Source organism: Artemia sp. Qi Xiang Cuo, chromosome 2, assembly GCF_049724085.1.
Source record: "Artemia sp. Qi Xiang Cuo chromosome 2, ASM4972408v1, whole genome shotgun sequence".
NCBI lineage: Eukaryota > Metazoa > Arthropoda > Branchiopoda > Anostraca > Artemiidae > Artemia > Artemia sp. Qi Xiang Cuo.
Genome location: NC_142795.1, coordinates 42,514,706 through 42,533,988, shown reverse-complemented (window position 1 = coordinate 42,533,988; position 19,283 = coordinate 42,514,706). Strand labels below are relative to the sequence as shown.

The following is a 19,283-nucleotide window of genomic DNA, read 5'->3' as shown; positions in this document are numbered from 1 at the left end:
TTCCAGCGCAACAGTTATTTATATAATATAATTTCTTTTGGAAGGCCCAAAAAACGAAAATTTGCAGTTACAGTTACTATAAACGTTGATTTTTTGGAACCAAAACCTGAATTAACGTGTCAAAAACGAAAATGAGGAGCAAAGACACAGGCGGTTAGAATATATGCGAAAACGACAATTAGCGCGTGTTAAAACAAAAATGAAGAGCAAAGACAAACGCAGTTAGAAGACATACGACAACGAACAAGTGAGGGGGTCAAAAATGAAAATGACTACAGCAAGAATCAAAACATGTCTGAATTGAAAATAATAGCGATGATGATTAGGTTTGGGTATTGACATGGATAAGGTTATCAATGTCTACCATACCTTTTTTTTAAAAACAAAGGCATGTATTTCATAATGACGAAAGATAAACTGAGGTGTAACGAACCAAACAAATTGATAATGATAGCAATGATGATTGCGTTTTGGATTTTGACATGGATAATGTCATCAATACTTACCATACCTTTGAAAATTAAAAATATGGACGGGATAAACCACTGGAAGAAAAAGAAGTTTTTGTCCCACCACCTGAACAATTAAAACAAACAAAGGTTTGGCAATATGTCTTTCATAATGACAAAAGACAAGCCGAGGCGAAAGTTGAAGTTTTTGAACCACCACCTGAACAATTAAAAGAAACAAAGGTGGTCGTCAATGCCTTCTATACCTTGTAAAATCAAAAAGCTGGACCAGATAAATCGTTGGAAGAAAAAATAAGTTTTTGTCCCACCACCTGAACAATTGAAAAATACAAACGTTTGGCGATATGTCTTTCACAGGGACAAAACACAAGCCGAGGCAAAAGTTAAAGGTCCCATAAAAAAAAAATGCAATTATATAAAAACACCACTTCTAATTTAAGGTCCATTTGTACGTCACGACATCAAGAAAAGGTTCAAATTGTATGCGTTTAGAAGAGAAGCAACAGTGAGAATCTATATATAGAAGCCTGCCGCGTGCCAAGCGCTTGGGTCCGGCGGCGAAGCCGCCGGCTCCCGGTACTATATATATATGCATACGCGCGTGCGCGCATACACGCGTACATATATATATATATATATATATATATATATATATACATATATATATATATATATATATATATATATATATATATATATATATATATATATATATATATATATATATATATAATCTAGAAGGCAAGAGGGGGCAAGAGCCGCGGGTGGCACTCCAACGATGCTGCGAAACATGCTGAAGAGTAAAATTATGAAAAAAAAATCCCAAAAAAGAACTAATTTAACGTTTGAAATTATCAATATTATAATACCTGTGTGTTTTATGAAGCATAACTATGAGTTTTAACAGTCTCTGTATTTTCACTCCTGTTTTGGTGTAAGGATTTATTTGTATATTGGGATTTTAGAATGATGTTTCTTTATCAGAGGCAACGCTACAGCATTGCCTATAGTAAAGGCCATAAGGCTCCAATATTTTTTTTCCCAGAGGCGCTTCATATGGAAGGGGTCGTCGTATAAACTTCAAAGGGGGCTCATTCAATCGGAAATCAAGCGATCTAGTGTCTTTTTTAAGGGTCAAAAATGATTGAAAGGCAATTAACCTCCCTTTCATGCCCACCACTTCCCCAATCACATCCAATAAAAATTTTGAGATAGCCATTTTGATCTACGTAGTTGATTTCCAGATAGAAAGTATGTTTTTGAAAAGGACACTCCCCCCACAGCCCTCACGGCACGGGTTGTAAGTTATGCCCTGGGGGCATATAAGGTTTTTATAGAAAGCTTTGTTGTAGAAACTTCAAAAAGGACTCATTCGATTGGAAATTTAAATGGCTAGTGTCCTTTTTAATAGTCGAAAGTGATTGGAAGGCAACTAACACCCTTTCCACGCCCACCATTTCCCCAAACACATCCAATCAAAACCTTGAGGTACCCATTTTGTTCAACGTAGTTGAAAGTTCTGGAAATTATATCTTAGAGCGGGACACTCCCCCCCCCCCACCAGTCTTCAGTGCCAAGGTTATAAGTTATTTCCTGGGGACATAAGTAGTATGTATATAACAGTTAAGAGCGCACAGTCCCACCATACAGCTATAACAGTTAAGAGCGCACAGTCCCACCATATAGCTACAATTCTTACAACAAGACAGTCCCGTCAATACAAGCAGACAGTGTAATGACCGGAATTCAACCACCGTGAAAATTTGTGCTGATCTGTGTTCAAAGTGTGTGATGTTTCCTTTGCATAAAATTGTGAAATTCTTACTGTAATTTAATTTGTTTAATTAATTTACATAAATTAATTTATTATTAATTAATTTACATAATTACATTAATTTACATAATTACATTAATTTTTTTTTTTTACTTTTTTATTTAACTTTTTTTTAACTTATTTTAACTTTTTTTTAACTTTTTTTTTAACTTTTTTTTAACTTTTTTTAACTTTTTTTTTAACTTTTTTTTAGATTTTTTACATTGTAACTATCTTCCCATTGATTTTTGTATGAAATTTATGTTTGATGTAGGAATCGAACGTGAGACCAATGATTTCCTATGGTAAAAGAACGACATGTTATTCGATTGAGCCAACAAGTCTTTGAAAATATTATGATTTTAGAAATAAATTCAATGAATTATTTCTGGGACATTGCCCAACTGATGTTAAGCGTCACTATATCGTAACAGGTTCATTCCATTGAACTTGAACAAGCTCAAGCACATTCGATTTACCCATTGTATTTTTGATATGTGTTGAAAACAGTTCCTGAGAATATCAATTTTTTTTATGATTTTTTGGACTATTGCCTTAAATTGAGAGTAGTTAGTTAGAAATGCGTCTTTAATAATTAAAAAATCAGAAACTAAAATAATAAAAACACAATGATTGTAACACCTGATTTGCTCGTATGTTTTGATTGATATTTTTAAGCATAGGTAGGAGGGATAAATGTTGTTGTGTAGGTCTTACATCTTAAGAATCGGGCGCTAGTAATTTTTTGTTGGTGGGGGGCTTAAAAAGGCAAAAATGGGTGAACTAAATTGGTTTATAAGACAATACGTGAGAAACACAAGGAATATACTGATTATTTTTGAAGAATTGCATTAACGGGAAAGTAGTTTTTTTGAAATCCGTCTTTGATAATTAAAAAATCGGATGCTAAACTCAGACAAACAAAAGGATTGTAAAACCTGATTGGCTCGTATATTTTGCATGATTTTTCTAAAGTCAATTAAGATGAAGAAATGTCGGTGTGTAGGTTTTACATCACCAGGCACGTGCAAGGGAAATTTTTTGTTGGTGGGGGGTTTAAAAAGGCAAAAATGGGTGAACTACATGAGTTTATAAGACGGTTCGTGAAATTCCCAAGTTTTATTCTGATTTTTTGGACAATTGCCTTAACTTGAGAGTAGTTTGTTAGAAATGCGTCGTTGATAATTAAAAAATCGGATTCTAAACTCAGACAAACAAAAGGATTGTAACACCTGATTGGCTCGTATATTTTGCATGATATTTCTAAAGTCAATTAAGATGAAGAAATGTCGGAGTGTAGGTTTTACATCACCAGGAACGTGCAAGGGAAATTTTTTGTTGGTGGGGGGTTTAAAAAGGCAAAAATGGGTGAACTACATGAGTTTATAAGACGGTTCGTGAAAATCCCAAGGTTTATTGTGATTTTTTGGACAATTGCCTTAACTTGAGAGTAGTTTGTTAGAAATGCGTCGTTGATAATTAAAAAATCGGATGCTAAACTAAGACAAAAAAAAGGATTTTAAAACCTGATTGGCTAGTATATTTTGCATGATATTTCTAAATTCAATTAATATGAAGAAATGTTGGACGGTATGTCTTACATCCCCCGCCATGGTTTAGGGTAATTTTTTGTTGGCGTTGGACTTAAAATTTCTCAACGTGGGAAAAGACCATGGTTTAAAATACAATTTGTGAAGAACCCAAGGTTTTTTAAGATTGTTATGAGAATTGCCCTAAATTGATAGGAGTTTTTTATAAATGCATCGTTGATAATTAGCAAATCGGAAGCTAAACTCAGACAAACAAAAGGATTGTAACACCTGATTGGCTCGTATATTTTGCATGATTTTTCTAAAGTCAATTAAGATGAAGAAATGTCGGAGTGTAGGTTTTACATCACCAGGAACGTGCAAGGGAAATTTTTTGTTGGTGGGGGGTTTAAAAAGGCAAAAATGGGTGAACTACATGAGTTTATAAGACGGTTCGTGAAAATCCCAAGGTTTATTGTGATTTTTTGGACAATTGCCTTAACTTGAGAGTAGTTTGTTAGAAATGCGTCGTTGATAATTAGCAAATCGGAAGCTAAACTCAGACAAACAAAAGGATTGTAACACCTGATTGGCTCGTATATTTTGCATGATTTTTCTAAAGTCACTTAAGATGAACAAATGTCGGAGTGTAGGTATGACATCACGAGGCACGTGCGAGGGAAATTTTCTGTTGGGGGGGGGTTTAAAAAGGCACAAATGGGTGAACTACATGAGTTTATAATAATTTTCGTGAAAATATCAAATTTTTTCCAGATTGTTCGGACAATTGCCCTAACTTGAGGGTAGTTTGCTAGAAATGCATCGTTGATAATTAAAAAATCAGAAGCTAAACTCAGACAAACAAAAGGATTGTAACACCTGATTGGCTCGTATATTTTGCATGATATTTCTAAAGTCAATTAATATGTATAAATGTGGGAGTGTAGGTTTTACATCACCCGGCACGTGCGAGGGAAATTTTTTGTTGGCGGGGGGCTTAAAAAGGCAAAAATGGGTGAACTACATGAGTTTATAAGACGATTCGTGAAAACCTTAAGGTTTTGTATGATTTTTTGGACAATTGCCTTAACTTGAGAGTAGTTTCCTAGAAATGTGTCGTTGATAATTAAAAAATCGGATACTAAACTCAGACAAACAAAAGGATTGTAACACCTGATTGGCTAGTATATTTTGCATGATATTTCTAAAGTCAATTAAGATGAAGAAATGTCGGAGTATAGGTTTTACATCACCAGGCACGTGCAAGGGAAATTTTTTGTTGGTGGGGGGTTTAAAAAGGCAAAAATGGGTGAACTACATGAGTTTATAAGATGGTTCGTGAAAATCTCAAGGTTTTTACCGATTTTGTGGACAATGGCCATAACTTGAGAGCAGTTTGTTAGAAATGTTTCGTTGATAATTAAAAAATCAAATGCTAAACTCAGACAAACAAAAGGATTGTAAGACCTGATTGGCTATTATATGTTGCATGATACTTCTAAAGTCACTTAAGATGAAGAAATTTCGGAGTTTAGGTTTGACCTCCCCAAACCTGTGCGATGGAATTTTTTTGTTGGTGGGGGGCTTAAAATGGACAAAATGGGTGAACGAGCAGAGTGTATAAGACAGTTCGTGAAAATTTCAAGGTTTTTTCTGATTTGTTGGACAATTGCCTTAACTTGAGAGTAGTTTGTTAGAAATGCGTCGTTGATAATTAAAAAATCGGATACTTAACTCAGACAAACAAAAGGATTGTAACACCTGATTGGCTCGTATATTTTGCATGAAATTTCTAAAGTCAATTAAGATAAAGAAATGTCGGAGTATAGGTTTTACATCACCAAGCACGTGCAAGGGAAATTTTTTGTTGGTGGGGGGTTTAAAAAGGCAAAAATGGGTGAACTACATGAGTTTATAAGACGGTTTGTGAAAATCCCAAGGTTTTTTCTGATTTTTTGGACAATTGCCATAACTTGAGAGTAGTTTGTTAGAAATGCGTCTTTGATAATAAAAAAATCGGATGCTAAACTCAGACAAACAAAAGGATTGTAACACCTGATTGCCTCGTATATTTTGCATCATATTTCTAAAGTCAATTAAGATGAAGAAATGTTGGAGTGTAGGTTTTACATCCCCATTCACGTGCGAGGGAAATTTTTTGTTGGTGGGGGGCTTAAAAAGGCAAAAATGGGTGAACTACATGAGTTTATAAGACGGTTCACCAAGACGGTTTACCAAGTGCATCATTTGAAGAGTTTGCTGAAGGATTTGAATGTCTTGCTGCAAAGGTAAATAGATCTAGTCAAGAGTTTATATGTATGGGAGACTTTAATTTTGATTTGTTAAATGTACGTGGACCAAATTTGGATTTTTTGAGCCTGATGATGTCAAATGATTTATACCCGACCGTGAGCATTCCAACGAGAATCACGGATCATTCGGAAACGTTCATCGATAATGTGTTTGTGTCTTCAGCGATGCTAAGTAAAGCGTACTGCTCTGTTGTTATAAGCCCAGCCTCCGACCATCTTCCGGTTGTATTGCATTTGAATTCTGAAGTGAAGAAACATAACAGAAAGAATAAAATACCAATGCGTGAACTGAAGCCAGTTAATCTGAAAAAATTTGAAGAACAAATTAGTGTTATTAACTGGGACCCAGTACTGAATGAAGATGATCCGTCGGAAGCATTTGAAAAGTTTAACCAAATAGTGTCGAATGTTTATGATAGGACGTGTCCGCTTAAAGAAACAAACCCCAGAAAGAATAAACCAAGAAAACCATGGTGTGATAATGAGCTGCTGAATCTGTTTAATATGAGAAATCAGGCGTGTGAGGAGTATCTGAATCATCCGCAGAATAATGAGCTCCACGTGATGTATAAAGAGCTAAGGAATAGGGCAAATGCCCTAAGAAGGAAAAAAAAGAAGGCATATTTTACAAATGTATTTGAAGAAAGTAAAGGTAACCCCAAAGCAACATGGCAAGTTGTGAATGATCTTCTAAAAGGCCCTATGAAGCCATCGGAGCCAAAAATTGTACTAAATAATAGGACCTTGGAAGAAACTGAGGAAATCTGCAACGCATTTGGACAATATTTCTCTGAAATTGGCTGCAAGATTCAAGAAGAAGCACGGAGCTCCCATGTTTTCGAATCAAGCAGTTTTGTTGATGAGCGAGGAAGAGGTTTCGAAATGCATTTCCAGCCTTGTACTGAAGAGGAGGTACGCAAAATTGTTAGAACGATTAAGTCAAACAGTGCAGGAGTTGATGGAATGAACCTTAGAACGCTCAAGTCGGTTCTGGTTTATTTGCTTCCTGTCCTCGTATACCTTATCAATATTTCTATGGAAAAGGGGATGTTTCCGAGTGCACTTAAAATAGCTAAAGTTGTACCGTTGCACAAAGGTGGAGTCAAAACTGATATATCTAATTGGAGACCAATATCAATTCTCCCGATTTATTCAAAAGTTTATGAAAAGATTGTTCATCACCGGATTTATGAGTATCTGATGAAAATTGGTGTTTTACACGATGGTCAATTTGGCTTCCGGAAAGGACATTCGACGACGCAGGCAGTCCAGCATCTTCTGGAAAATATTAACTCAGCACTTGAGAATGGCGAGCAGTGCATGGGCGTGTTTATTGATTTTAGAAAAGCTTTCGACACTGTTGTTTTTAAGATTTTATTAGAAAGGCTGTGTTATTTATGCATAAAGGGTAGTGTTTTAAATTGGTTTGAATCGTATTTAGGTGAAAGGATGCTACGAGTGACTTTGAGTAACAAATCTTCTCAGCCGTATCCCATAAAGTGTGGTGTTCCACAGGGCTCAGTTCTTGGTCCTCTCCTGTACCTGATATTCGTAGACACAATGAGATTCTACATTCCCGGAGCTTCAGTTACTTCTTTTGCTGACAACACGGCTTTAGTGATTGCAGCAAAGTCGCTGCAAGAGCTCTTGTTCAAGGCTAATAAGGCGCTGGATGGCCTACATGAATTTGTTTGTGCTAGCCTACTTAGCGTCAATGCATTAAAAACTAATTTTATGATGTTTACGAGGACTGGTTCTGCTCCCACTCTCCCTGGTGTCATTATTTACAATGGCCTACCGCTATCACAAGTTGAAGAGATCCGATATCTGGGATTCATCCTGGATCGAAACTTGAGTTGGAGAAAACACTGCGACATTATAGCATGCAAGCTGGCGCGAGGCCTTGGAGTTCTGAACCGTTTTCAAAATTTTTTACCTTTAAGAATTCTGCTTTTATTGTATTTTTCCATAATAGCGCCTTATATAAATTATGGTTGTTTGATTTGGGCGAGTAATTTTAGTTGCAATTTTAGAAGAGTTCAAGTTCTGCAGAATAAGGCTATAAGGTTGATTGGAAGGTATGATCGTGGTGTTGATAGCACTGAATCACTTTTTAGACAGTTTAAAATTTTAAAGGTTGGTGAAATAAGGGATTATCAAATTGGAGTTTTTGTATTTCAGTGTCTGAATGGTTTTGCACCGGATTTTTTTATGAATATTTTTAAGCCTAATTCGTTTTATCACGATTATTCGACTAGGAGTGCGGATAGTCTTGCATCTGAGCCACGGAACACAACCAGAGGGAGTCAAGTGACCAGACACATGGGCCCGTCAGTTTGGAATTCGTTCCCAGATTCTGTTCGTCAAGCTGAAAGTGTGCCGCAACTTAAAACCCGTATTAAAAATCATTTCTTTTCAGGAATTTGGTAGTGTTAATGGTTCGAGAGAAGGCTTTTTTTTTTTTTTTTTTGTTTATTTTTTTTTTTTTTTTTTTTTTGTAGATATTTTATTTTTATTTTATATTTTGTGCCATTATATATTTTTCAGTATTTTCTGTTATTATTATTGTTTTCCCCTTTTTTCATTTTAATTGGTTTGATGATTTGGCATGCATGATATCCAACCGGTCGCTTTTTCAAGCATCTTTTTGCTTTAGTGTGACATGTTGTCATATTGAGTTGTTTTTTTGTTAATAAAAATGTATGAACCTGTACCTGAACCTGGTTCGTGAAAATCCCAAGGTTTTTTCTGGTTTTTTGGACAATTGCCTTAACTTGAGAGTAGTTTGTTAGAAATGCGTCGTCGATAATTAAAAAATCGGATAATAAACTCAGACAAACAAAAGGATTGTAACACCTGATTGCCTCGTATATTTTGCATGATATTTCTAAAGTCAATTAAGATGAATAAATGTCGGAGTGTAGGTTTTACATCACCAGGCACGTGCGAGGGAAATTTTTGGTTGGTGGGGGGGCTTAAAAAGGCAAAAATGGGTGAACTACATGAGTTTATAAGACGATTCGTGAAAATCCCAAGGTTTTTTCTGATTTTTTGTACAATTGCCTTAACTTGAGAGTAGTTTGGTAGAAATGCGTCGTTGATAATTAAAAAATTGGATGCAAAACTAAGAAAAAAAAAAGGATTGTAACACCTGATTGGCTCGTATATTTTGCATGATATTTCTAAAGTCAATTAAGATGAAGAAATGTCGGAGTGTAGGTTTGACATCACCAGGCACGTGCGAGGGAAATTTTTTGTTGGTGGGGGGCTTAAAAGGCAAAAATGGGTGAACTACATTAGTTTATAAGACGGATCGTGAAAATCCCAAGGTTTTGTGTACCAAGAATGGACCGGAAACAACTTCAACCGTGCCCAGCTCCTCGTGATCAGAAATTAAATTGTGTGTCGTCTCTGTGTGTGTGTGGATCGTCAATGTCAGGTAAAACGTTTAGAATGTTTAGTAAAAAGTCAGAGATGTAAGAAAAAGGAATTTTCAAAGAAATCGATACTACTAGCAGACTCATAAAATCATTAATTATTGACTGAGTCTCAAAATTAATAGGAAAAAAAGGACTTTTGAATAGAACAAATTCAACTACACAGATATTTCATAGTATCAAAAGGATCTTACAACATTTTACAGAATCGAGAAACTACTATTGCCAACTACCAACCTATAGCTTTAGATGGCAGCACAGTCCCTCAGACAAACGGCTATTGTGTGAGACATGTAAAAAAAACAAATAGATAATAATGACAATACTAAACTAACATAACCACAAAATTCCCCCTTATAGCATAAATATACTAAACTCCGTGGTTAGCTTAAGTGAGCCTACACCCGCGCGTGGATTTTGGCTACCCTGACTTATCCAATGGTTTTAGGCTTTCCATGCAACCTAACCTATGGTTTTGGTATTTCTGTGCAATAATGTGGAATTTTGTGGTTATGTTAGTTTAGTATTGTCATTCATATCATTTGTTTTTTTTTTTTGCATATCTCTCACACAATAGCCGTGTGTCTGAGGAACTGTGCTGCCATCTAAAGCTATAGGTTGGTAGATGGCAATAGTAGTATCTCGATTCTGTGAAATGTTGTAAAATCCTTTTGATGCTATGAAATATCTGTGTAGTTGAATTTGTTCTATTTAAATGTACTTTTTTCCTATTAATTTTGACACTCAGTCAATAATTAATGATTTTATGAGTCTGCTAGTAGTATCGATTTCTTTGAAAATTCCTTTTTCGTACATCTCTGACTTTTTACTAAACATTCTAAACGTTTTACCTGGCATTGACGATCCACACACACACAGAGACGACACACAATTTAATTTCTGATCGCGGGGGGCTGGGCACAGTTGAAGTTGTTTCCGGTCAATTCTTGGTACACAAAACCTTGGGATTCTCACGATCCGTCTTATAAACTCATGTAGTTCACCCATTTTTGCCTTTTTAAACCCCCCACCAACAAAAAAATTTCCCTCGCACGTGCCTGGTGATGTAAAACGTACACTCCGACATTTCTTCATCTTAATTGACTTTAGAAATATCTTGCGAAATGTACGACCAAATCAGGTGTAACCACTTTATTTTTTGTATGAAATTAGCTTCCGATTTTTGAAGTATAAATGACGTATATCTAGTAAACAAGGCATTAGTTCGGGCACGATTCCAAAAAATCAGAAGATACCTTGAGATTTTCCATAACCATATTTAAAAATCTTGTAGTACACCCAGTTTTGCATTTTTAAGCCCCCGCCAACAACAAATTTCCCTCGCACGTGCCTGGTGATGTCAAACCTACACTCCGACATTTCTTCATCTTAATTGACTTTAGAAATATCATGCAAAATATACGAGCCAATCAGGTGTTACAATCCTTTAGTTTGTCTGAGTTTAGCATCCGATTTTTTAATTATCAACGACGCATTTCTAAAAAACTACTCACAAGCTAAGGTAATTGTCTAAAAAATCAATAAAAACCTTGGAACTGTAGCGAACCGTCTTATAACATCTTGTAGTTTACTCATTTTTGCCTTTTAAGCCCCCCCCCAACCAAGAAATTCCCTCACTTGTGGCGGGAGATGTCAAACATACACTCCGACATTTCTTCATCTTAATTGACTTTAGAAATATCGTGCAAAATATACGAGCCAATCAGGTGTTACAATCCTTTTGTTTGTCTGAGTTTAGCATCCGATTTTTTAATTATCAACTACGCATTTCTAACAAACTACTCTCTAGTTAAGGCAATTTTCCAAACAATCAGAAAAAAACTTGGGATTTTCAAGAACCGTCTTATAAACTCATGTAGTTCACCCATTTTTACCTTTTTAAGCTCCCCCCCACCAGCAAAAAATTTCCCTCGCAAGTGCCTGGTGATGTAAAACCTACACTCCGACATTTCTTCATCTTAATTGACTTTAGAAATATCATGCAAAATATACGAGCCAATCAGGTGTTACAATCCTTTTGTTTGTCTGAGTTTAGCATCCGATTTTTTAATTATCGACAACGCATTTCTAACAAACTACTCTCAATTTAAGGCTATTGTCCAAAAAATCAGACAAAACCTTGGAATTTTAACGAACCTTCTTATAAACACATGTAGTTCACCCATTTTTACCTTTTTAAGCTCCCCCCCCACCAACAAAAAATTTCCCTCGCAAGTGCCTGGTGATGTAAAACCTACACTCCGACATTTCTTCATCTTAATTGACTTTAGAAATATCATGCAAAATATACGAGCCAATCAGGTGTTACAATCCTTTTGTTTGTCTGAGTTTAGCATCCGATTTTTTTATTATCAACGACGCATTTCTAACAAACTACTCTCAAGTTAAGGCAATTGTCCAAAATTCAGAAAAAACCTTGGGATTTCACGAACCGTCTTATAAACTCATGTAGTTCACCCATTTTTGCCTTTTTAAGCCCCCCACCAACAAAAAATTTCCCTCGCACGTGCCTGGTGATGTAAAACCTACACTCCGACATTTCTTCATCTTAATTGACTTTAGATATATCATGCAAAATATACGAGCCAATCAGGTGTTACAATCCTTTTGTTTGTCTGAGTTTAGCATCCGATTTTTTAATTATCAACGACGCATTTCTAACAAACTACTCTCAAGTTAAGGCAATTGTCAAAAAAATGAGAAAAAACCTTGGGATTTTCACACACCGTCTTATAAACCCATGTAGTTCACCCATTTTTGCCTTTTTAAGCCCCCAATCAACAAAAAATTTCCCTCGCACGTGCCTGGTGATGTAAAACCTTCACTCTAACATTTCTTCATCTTAATTGACTAAGGATATATCATGCAAAATATACGAGCCAATCAGGTGTTACAATCCTTTTGTTTGTCTGAGTTTAACATCCGATTTTTTAATTATCAACGACGCATTTCCAACAAACAACTCTCAAGTTAAGGCAATTGTCCAAAAAATCAGAAAAAACCTTGGGATTTTCACGAACCGTCTTATAAACTCATGTAGTTCACCCAATTTTTGCCTTTTTAAGCCCCCCAACAACAAAAACTTTCCCTCGCACGTGCCTGGTGATGCAAAACCTACACTCCGACATTTCTTCATATTAAATGACTTTAAATATATCATGCAAAACATACCAACCAATCAGGTGTTACAATCCTTTCGTTTGTCTTAGTTTAGCATCATATTTTTTAATTATCAACTACGCATTTCTAACAAACTACTCTCAAGTTAAGGCTATTGTCCAAATAATCAGATAAAAACTTGGGATTTTTACGAACCGTCTTATAAACTCATGTAGTTCACCTATTTTTGCCTTTTTAAGCCCCCCACCAACAAAAGATCTTCCTCTCACGTTCCTGGTGATGTCAACCCTCCACTCCGACGTTTCTTCCTCTTAATTGACTTTAGAAATATCATGCAAAATATACGAGCCAATCAGGTGTTACAATCCTTTTGTTTGTCTGAGTTTAGCATCCGATTTTTTAATTATCAACGAGGCATTTCTAACAAACTACTCTCAAGTTAAGGCAATTGTCCAAAAAAGCAGAAAAAACCTTGGGATTTTCACGAACCGTCTTATAAACTCATGTAGTTCACCCATTTTTGCCTTTTTAAGCCCCCCCCCCAACAAAAAATTTCCCTCGCACGTGCTTGGTGATGAAAAACCTACACTCCGACATTTCTTCATCTTAATTGACTTTAGAAATATCATGCAAAATATACGAGACAATCAGGTGTTACAATCCTTTTGTTTGTCTGAGTTTAGCATCCGATTTTTTAATTATCAACGACGCATTTCTAACAAACTACTCTCAAGTTAAGGCAATTTTCCAAAAAATCAGAAAAAACCTTGGGATTTTCACGAACCGTCTTATAAACTCATGTAGTTCACCCATTTTTGCCTTTTTAAGCCCCCCACCAACAAAAAAATTTCCCTCTTACGTGCCTGGTGATGTAAAACCTACACTCCGACATTTCTTCATCTTAATTGACTTTAGAAATATCATGCGAAATATACGAGCCAATCAGGTGTTACAATCCTTTTGTTTGTCTGAGTTTAGCATCCGATTTTTTAATTATCAACGACGCATTTCTAACAAACTCCTCTCAAGTTAAGGCACATGTCCAAAAAATCAGAAAAAACTTTGGGATTTTCACGAACCGTCTTATAAAATCATGTAGTTCACCCATTTTTGCCTTTTTAACCCCCCCCCCCACCAACAACAAATTTCCCTCTCACGTGCCTGGTGATGTAAAACCTACACTCCGACATTTCTTCATCTTAATTGACTTTAGAAATATCATGCAAAATATACGAGCCAATCAGGTGTTACAATCCTTTTGTTTGTCTGAGTTTAACATCCGATTTTTTAATTATCAATGACGCACATCTAGAAAACTACTCTCAACTTAAGGCAATTGTCAAAAAAATCGGAAGATACCTTGGGATTTTAACAACCCGTTTTATATACTCATGTTGGTCGCCCATATTTGTCTTTTTAATACACCAACCAACCAACTTTCCCTCGTACGTGCCTGTTGATTTCAAACCTACACTCCGACATTTCTTCATCTTAATTGACTTTAGAAATAGCATGCAAAATATACGAGCCAATCAGGTGTTACAATCCTTTTGTTTGTCTGAGTTTAACATCCAATTTTTTAATTATCAACGACGTATTTCTAACAAACTACTCTGAAGTTACGGCAATTGTCCAAAAAATCAGAAAAAACTTTGGGATTTTCACGAACCGTCTTATAAACTCATGTAGTTCACCCATTTTTGCCTTTTTAAGCCCCCCACCAACAAAAAATTTCCCTCGCACGTGCCTGGTGATGTAAAACCAACACTCCTACATTTCTTCATCTTAATTGACTTTAGAAATAGAATGCAAAATATACGAGCCAATCAGGTGTTACAATCATTTTTTTTGTCTGAGTTTAGTATCCGATTTGTTAATTATCAATGACGCATTTTTAAGAAACTAATCTCAGGTTTGGACAATTGTCCAAAAAAATCAGAAAAAATTTTGCGATTTTCACGAACCGTCTTATAAACTCATGTTGCACACCCATTTTCGCCTTTTAAGCCCCCCAGCAACAAAAACTTTCCCTCGCACGTGCTTGGTGATGCAAAACCTACACTCTAACATTTCTTCATCTTGATTGACTTTAGAAATATCATGCAAAATATACGAGCCAATCAGATGTTACAATCCTTTTGTTTGTCTGAGTTTAACATCGGATTTTTTAATTATCAACGACGCATTTCTAACAAACTACTCTCAAGTTAAGGCAATTGTCCAAAAAATCAGAAAAAACCTTGGGATTTTCACGAACCGTCTTATAAACTCATGTAGTTCACCCAATTTTTGCCTTTTTAAGCCCCCCAACAAGAAACACTTTCCATCGCACATGCCGGGTGATGTCAAACCTACACTCCGACATTTCTTCATCCTAATAGACTTTAGAAATATCATGAAAAATATACGACCCAATCATGTGTTACAATCCTTTTGTTTGTCTGAGTTTAGCATCCGATTTTTTAATTATCAACGACGCATTTCTAACAAACTACTCTCAAGTTAAGGCAATTGTCCAAAAAATCAGAAAAAACCTTGAGATTTTCACGAACCGTCTTATAAACTCATCTAGTTCACCCATTTTTGCCTTTTAAGCCCCCCCCCCCACCAACAAAAAATTTCCCTCCCACGTGCTTGGTGATGTAAAACCTACACTCCGAAATTTATTAATCTTAATTGACTTTATAAATATCATAAAAAATATACGAGCCAATATGGTAATACAATCATTTTGTTTGTCTGAGTTTAGCATCCTATTTTTTAATTATCAAGGACGCATTTCTAACAAACTACTCTCAAGTTAAGGCAATTGTCCAAAAAATCAGAAAAAACCTTGGGATTTTCACGAACCGTCTTATAAACTTATGTAGTTCAGCCATTTTTGCCTTTTTAAGTCCCCCACCAACAAAAAATTTACCTCTCACGTGCAGTGTGATGTCACACCTAATCTCATACAGTTATTCATATTAAGTGACTTGAGAAAGAGCATGCAAAAAATACGAGCTACTCAGGTGTTACACCCCTATGGTTTGTCTTAGTTTAACATCCGATTTTTTAATTATCACCGATACATTCCCAACTACTCACAAGTTAAGGTACTTGTCCAAACAATCAGAAAAACCTTGGGATTTTCACGTATCGTCTTATAAACTAATGTAGTTCACCCATTTTAGCTTTTTAATCCCCCCACCAACAAAAAATTTCCCTCGCACGTGCCTGGTGATGTCAAACCTACACTCCGACATTTCTTCATCTTAATTGACTTTAGAAATATCATGCAAAATATACGAGCCAATCAGTTTTTAAAATCCATTCGTTTGTCTGATTTTAGCATCCAATTTTTCAATTATCAACGACGCATTTCTAACAAACTACTCTCAAGTTAAGGCAATTGTCAAAACAATCAGAAAAAACCTTGGGATTTTCACGAACCGTCTTATAAACTCATGTAGTTCACCGATTTTTGCCTTTTTAAGTCCCCCACCAACAAAAAATTTCCCTCGCACGTGCCTGGTGATGTAAAACCTACACTCCGACATTTCTTCATCTTAATTGACTTTAGAAATATCATGCAAAATATACCAGCCAATCAGGTGCTACAATCCTTTTGTTTGTCTGAGTTTAGCATCCGATTTTTTAATTATCAACGACGCATTTCTAACAAACTACTCTCAAGTTAAGGCAATTGTCCAAAACATCAGAAAAAACCTTGGGATTTTCACGAGCCGTCTTATAAACTCATTTAGTTCACCCATTTTTGCCTTTTTAAACCCCCCACCAACAAAAAAATTCCCTTGCACGTGCCTGGTGATGTAAAACCTATACTCCGACATTGCTTCATCTTAATTGACTTTAGAAATATCGTGCAAAATATACGAGCCAATCAGGTGTTACAATCCTTTTGTTTGTCTGAGTTTAGCATCCCATATTTTAATTATCAACGACGCATTTCTAACAAACTACTCTCAAGTTAAGGCAATTGTCCAAAAAAACAGAAAAACCTTGGGATTTTCAAGAACCGTCTTATAAACTCATTTAGTTCACCCATTTTTGCCTTTTTAAGGGCCCCCCCCCCCACCACCCACACAAGTCTCTCGCAAGTGCCGGGTGATGTAAAACCTACACTCTTAAATTTCGTCATCTTCACTGACTTTAGAAATATCATGAAAAATAAACGAGCCAATCAGGTGTTACAATCCTTTTGTTTGTGTGAGTTTAGCATCCGATTTTTTAATTATCAACGACGCATTTCTAACAAACTACTCTCAAGTTAAGGCGATTGTCCAAAAAATCAGAAAAAACCTTGGGATTTTCACGAACCGTCTTATAAACTCATGTAGTTCACCCATTTTTGCCTTTTTAAGCCCCACACCAACAAAAAATTTCCCTCGCACGTGCCTGGTGATATAAAACCTACACTCCGACATTTCTTCATCTTATTTGACTTTAGAAATATCATGCAAAATATACGAGCCAATCAGGTGTTACAATCCTTTTGTTTGTCTGAGTTTAGCATCCGATTTTTTAATTATCAACGACGCATTTCTAACAAACTACTCTCAAGTTAAGGCAATTGTCCAAAAAATCCGAAAAAAACCTTGGGATTTTCACGAACCGTCTTATGAACTCATGTAGTTCACCCATTTTTGCCTTTTTAAACCCACCACCAACAAAAGATTTCCCTCGCACGGGCCTGGTGATGTCAAACCTACACTCCGACATTTCTTCATCTTAATTAACTTTAGAAATATAATGCAAAATAAACGACGCAATCAGGTGATACAATCCTTTTGTTTGTCTGAGTTTAGCATCCAATTTTTTAATTATCAATGACACATTTCTAACAAACTAATATCAAGTTAAGGCAATTGTCCAAAAAATCAGAAAAAACCTTGGGATTTTCACGAACCGTCTTTAACACCTATCAAAAATACAATTGATAAATCGAATGTGCTTGAACTTGTTTCAGTTCAATGGAATGAACCTGTTACGATATTGTGACGCTTAACATCAGTTGGGCAATGTCCCAGAAACAATTCATTGAATTTATTTCTAAAATCATAATATTTTCAATGACTTGTTGGCTCAGTCGATTAACGTTTCGTTTTTTTAGCTTAGGAAATCACTGGTCTGTCGTTTGATTCCTACATCACACCCAAATTTCATAAAAAATCATTTGGGAGATACTTACAATTTGAAAAATCTAAAAAAAAGTTAAAAAAAAGTATTAAAAAAGTTTAAATAAAAGTTCAAAAAAAGTTAAAAAAAAGTTAAAAAAAAAAGTTTAAAAAAAAGTTAAATAAAAAAGTTAAAAAAAAGTTTAAAAAAAATAAATTTATTAATGTAATTGTGTAAATTAATTAATAATAAATTAATTTATGTAAATTAATTAAACAAATTAAATTACAGAAAGAATTTCACAATTTCATACAAAGGAAACGTCACGCACTTTGAACACAGATCAACACGAATTTTCACGGTGGTTGAATTCCGGTCATTACACTGTCTGCTTGTATTGGCGGGACTGTCTTGTTGTAAGCATTGTAGCTATATGGTGGGACGGTGCGCTCTTAACTGTTATAGCTATATGGGGGGACTGTGCGCTCTTAACTGTTATATACATACTACTGACATATATGGTTCTTATGGAAGGAGTGCTCGTATAAACTTCAGAGAGGGCTCATTTGATTGGAAATTGAAAGTTTTAGTTCACTTTTTAAGCGTCAAAAGATATTGGAGGGTAACCAGCCCCCCCCCCCCCCCGCCCTTTTTGCCAAATGCACCCGATAAAAATTTTGAGATAGATATTTTGTTAAAAATAGTTCAAAGATCAGATAACAAAGAGTCCGGTGTCGACAAAATACCCCAGGGCCCGGGAGCAGGCGTTGTAAGTTATGCCCTGGGGGCATATATGTTTCTTATGGAAGGGATGCTTGTATAAACTTCAAAGAAAGCACATTTGATTGGAAATTGAAAGTTGTAGTTAACTTTTTAAGAGTGAAAAGTGGTCGGAGATCACCTAGCCCCCCCCCCTCAACGCCCTTTTTTCCTCGAACCCATCCGATAAGAACTTTGAGATAGCCATTTTTATAAAAATAGTTCCAAGACCCTACAACGAATTCTCCGGGGCGGACACATCCCCCCACCCAGGCCTGAGGACAGGCGTTGTAAGTTATGCCCTGGGGGAATATATGGTCCTTATGAAAGGAATGCTCGTAAAATCTAATGCTCGTAAAAACTCAGGTGTCAAAATAACCCCCCAGGGCCCGGGGGCAGGTGTTGTAAATTATGCCCTGGGACATATATGATTCTTATGAGAGGGATGCTCGTATAAACTTAAGAGAAGGCTCATTTGATGCGAAACTGAAATTTCTAGTTCAGTTTTTAATAGTCAAAACAGATCCAAGGGCAACTAGCCCCCCCCCCTCCCCCTATGCCTTCTTTTTCCAAACCCAACTGATGAAAATTTTGAGATAGACATTTGTTAAAAATAGTTCAAAGGTCGGATAAGAAAAACTCCTGTGTCAATACAGCCCCCCAGGGCCGGGGGAAGGTGTTCTAAGTTATGCCTTAAAGGCATT

General features: G+C 35.9%; 1 protein-coding gene across 3 annotated transcripts in view; it reads right to left on the bottom strand.

The window, feature by feature from the left end:
• The window catches only part of pds5 (cohesin associated factor B pds5), a 129,064-nt gene that overhangs the window by 82,378 nt on the left and 27,403 nt on the right, over positions 1–19,283 (bottom strand). The gene's annotated exons all lie outside the window — the stretch shown is intronic.